Genomic DNA, 3,808 nt, shown 5'->3' with positions numbered 1-3,808 from the left:
CACCTGAGGCCAGGCTGGCCGCAAGCCCCGCCCTTCTTTGTGTGGGGTTCCTCATCATCGCTTCCCGGGACATTTCCACCCAGGTTGAACCACAGCCGCACTTCCAGCATCTGCTCAGCTTCCTGGATGGCCCTGCCCTGGGTTTAATCAGGAGACAGCCTGTAGGTTTTTCCAGTGGCCTGATCACAGGCCTCAAGCTGTTTGTTTTTTAAAAATTTTGTCTTATCTCACTTCCTCTGAAAAAGCCTTGCTTTCCACAGTGAGACTGAAGCCTAAGTAGTTCTCTGAGTCCCATTCATACATCTTTTTTTTTTTTTTTTTTTTGCACTGGGGATCGAACTGGATCCTTGCACTTGTGAGGCAGGCAGCAGCACCACTGAGCTAAATCCCCAGCCCCATCCATATATCTTGCCAAAGCTTGAGGCTAAATTAAATTATTTGTTATTTGAAAATTCTCACCAGTCTGCATTGCAGTATTTCATTAAATGGCCAGAAAAGACACCCCAAAATGTGAAGGAGAGCACAGGCAACTGCACCGGCGGCAGACTGTCTCTCTCTCACTCGTGTATCACAGGGGGTGAAGGTCAGTGAACTCTCCACCTGGGAACTAGTTAAAATGCAAATTCCCAGACTGCATCCTCAGGGACTCAAACTCAAAACAGCTGGGGGAGGCCTGGGACTCGGTCTTTCTACCAAGCACCACCCGCTCCCTGGATTTGACGAGATTTTTGTAGGCTTGACTGTGAATAAACCCATGAAGTGGTGACATCCTGGCATTCGGAAGCCTCAGATCTGGCTTGGAATCCTGGCTTGGCTGGTGCCTGGCTGGGTGACCTTCTGAACCCATGTCCCTCAAATGTGGACAAAATAAAGGGTTTGTGAGAATTTAGTGGGCTTGGCACAACGTGACTATTCAATAAAGAGCAGCTATTTTTAAATCATTGTCTTTGGTGGTCTTAGTCTATATAGAACTAAAGGCAAAATAGCCCAAAGGGCAGAAGACAAAGAAATCACGGGCCCTGTCTTTTCTGATGGTCTGCACTGTAACCCATGCCTCTCCTCGGCTTGGAGCCCTGTCCTTCAGGAGGTGACTGAAACCCAGAGGGTGGCCTTTCTGGCCCTCAGCCAAGCCCCTCGAAGCAGTTCCTTCCTCTCCTTGCTCCTCACATGGTTTTTGTCAGTTACTATTGTGCTGTCTGCCTGTCTGCCCACTAAGGCAGAGCCCTTGTTACCTAATGTGTGCATAACTTCATTTCCAGAGCTCGTAACAAGAGCCAGATAAGTACCTTCTGCTGAAGTAAAAGCTTACTGTGTGAGGAAGATGTAAAAATTCCCTGGTGCTGTTCAGTTTGGGAATGGACAGCCCTGGGGATACGAACCAGCTCATTACAGCCAGGCCACTCAGATGGGCCACGTGGGCGTCGTGCCATGGAAATCTCTGCCATGGACTTGGTGGCTCCTAAGTTTTCTTCCAGCCAGCCAGGTACTTTTTTGGAGCACCTTAGGAGAATGGGCTATTTCTTGACAAAATCATAGCAAGCAGCTCATCTGACAGTTGAAGAAAATGATGTACGGCTGTGTCCCTCCGGACCTGCAGACAGTGAAAGGGAAATTAATGGGGTAGCGACAAAATGATTTTATTTACCAGTCTCGTCCCAGCTCGGCTACATTTAATTTTTTCCTTCCTCATATGGAGAACATTTAGCTTGGCATTAACATTCTCACAAAGGGAAGGTGATTCACAGACCAAATGAATTAAGTATTATACCAGACCTGATCTTAAAATTTGGAGAGACAGCAAAAATCACACATTATTCCAAGTCTGGAAAAGCTGAGCTAATATTTTTTCTCCATTGTCTTTCATTTTCGGGTTCAGCCTAAAATAGAAAGCCTCTTTAAATCTTTCTAAACATGTTTCTTAGGGGAAAAGATACCTTCCAAGTGGAAGTAAGAGCAAAAAGTAAATGCAAAGCTCTGTTTCTTCTGGCATGGGACTTAATTTGAATTTTGCCTGTATGGCTGGAATTTACATTACCACAGTGTAAAAAGGCTACCTGGAAGCTAAGAAGCAGTGAAAAGGGCTACATAATTCTTCACCCTATGTTTCTAACCAGTTTGCTCTTACGACATCTTCATCGTAGAGAAATTGCTCTGACTGAACATTAATATCCCACTATCTACAGAGAAATCCATCAGGAGAGCACAAAGAACCCCAGCCACATGCAGCGGTATGAAAGTCTGTGTATAAGTCGTGCTTCATTCTTTATTTTGCAATCAGGGAGATGTCAGTTTTAAGGCCTTCTACATGTGCGTCTGTTTATTTCTTTAAACCGTGGTCTTCTGTCTTCCCTACGGTAAGAAAATACGCTGAAAACGAAGACAAAGAGTATTTGCTGGCCAAGTGCTAGCAGCTCGGCTCCTGAGCTCTGGGTGTCTGTCTGCAAAGGCCTGGGGCTCCGCCAAGCCAGGAAAGCCCTTCGTGTTCATTAGTAGCTTGATAAATAAGGGGAGCGGTGCCGAGACCCCAGGGTCATAGACCGGAAAGGGCAGAGCCATCGCGTGGAGACAGAGCATTCTACACCGCACAGCTGAGGGAGAGCGCGGGAGGAGGCGGTCCGGCCTCTTCGGCTCTTCGGGGCACAGCCCGCATGGAGCTGCTGCGCTCGGCAGTCTGCCCAGAGTACCGCCGGGACGGTAGCACGCGGTCTAAAAGTTTTTGTGCAATCCCCAGGCTGTTTGTACTCTCGGGAGTCACTGCTTATTTTAATCAATTACAAGCCTAGGAATTCCTGAAGAGGTGCGAACCTTTACCTAGCTTTCCTTGGATGCACTACTTCCGGGATAAAGTGCCCCTATTCACCGTGCCCCGCCTTGTGCCAGGAAGCTGAGGATCCATGCCTCCTGCTCTCACCCAGCCTTCTTTTCTTTGGCCTCCATTTAGGGTGAGGCTGAGCCCTCGTGCCCCTAGGAATGCCACATTTTTTGCATGCCAGGGCACACAGAGAAAAGAATGAAAACTAGAGTAGTTGCATGCTTCACACACCCCTAATGGGTTGTCGATATCTTTTTTCACTTTCTTACCCTCTGTAAAACATCCTATGAAATTTCCTACTTCATAAACGTATGGAGTGCTTGCTGGCAGGGTGCCAGTGCCGAGGAGATCCATAGCTTGGGAAAACCAAGTGGGACCACGCCAAGGAGCTGGCGGTGTGTGAGGTGGCCCTCTCGGCTGCTGGGGATGTCTGGCCACAGACACCGCAGGTGGCCAGGCGGATCCCCAGGTCTGCATCACTGGGGCCACGGCCACCTCACCCGCAGCCTCTTACAGAACACTGGTGCTGTGTCACAGAGCGACCACCCTCCTCTCTGTTAGGCCGCTCCCTCCTGCCTTTGTCTCTATGAGAAACAGCAGATCAACAGAGGACAGAGGAGATCCTTCATCTCCCTGAGGCTACTAGAAGGTTACCTCTGATTCTCAACCAGGCAGCTGTTCTGTGGCAAGCCCATGCCAGACCACTGCACCATGGCTTGATTCCTAAGGATGGCAGGATCGTTCTCACTGCCAGAGCTGCCCATGCCCGGAAAAGTAAGTGGGGGTGGCCCTGGCAGGGGACAGTGACACTCAGATGGGCTATAGGTCCTGGTGGGACTCCAGGTGCTTTCCAAACACACATATTAACTCACCCTACACTTCCTATTCCACTTTTGAGATCTCTCGGCTCTTTTTTCATTGTTGCAGTCAATAGCATAGATTGTCCACTTTCATCACTCAAAATCAAAACTATACAAATGAGCAAAACAAAGAAAA

General features: G+C 48.6%; 1 long non-coding RNA gene across 1 annotated transcript in view; it reads right to left on the bottom strand.

The window, feature by feature from the left end:
- LOC104849931 overlaps positions 1–3,274 on the bottom strand; it is a 4,732-nt gene extending 1,458 nt beyond the window's left edge. Inside the window, exons 1-2 of the long non-coding RNA XR_776855.2 lie at positions 3,082–3,274; positions 1,380–1,591 (exon numbers count right to left, since the gene is read on the bottom strand). This is a non-coding gene — a long non-coding RNA (uncharacterized LOC104849931). The remainder of the gene's footprint in view (positions 1–1,379; positions 1,592–3,081) is intronic.
- Positions 3,275–3,808: the final 534 nt, after the last annotated feature.

The sequence above is a fragment of the Fukomys damarensis genome, unplaced genomic scaffold (genome assembly GCF_012274545.1).
Source record: "Fukomys damarensis isolate Sample0158 unplaced genomic scaffold, DMR_v1.0_HiC HiC_scaffold_28, whole genome shotgun sequence".
In the NCBI taxonomy this organism is placed as follows: Eukaryota; Metazoa; Chordata; class Mammalia; order Rodentia; family Bathyergidae; genus Fukomys; species Fukomys damarensis.
Note: the sequence above shows the minus strand (reverse complement) of the source record. Positions and strands in the feature narration are given on the sequence as shown.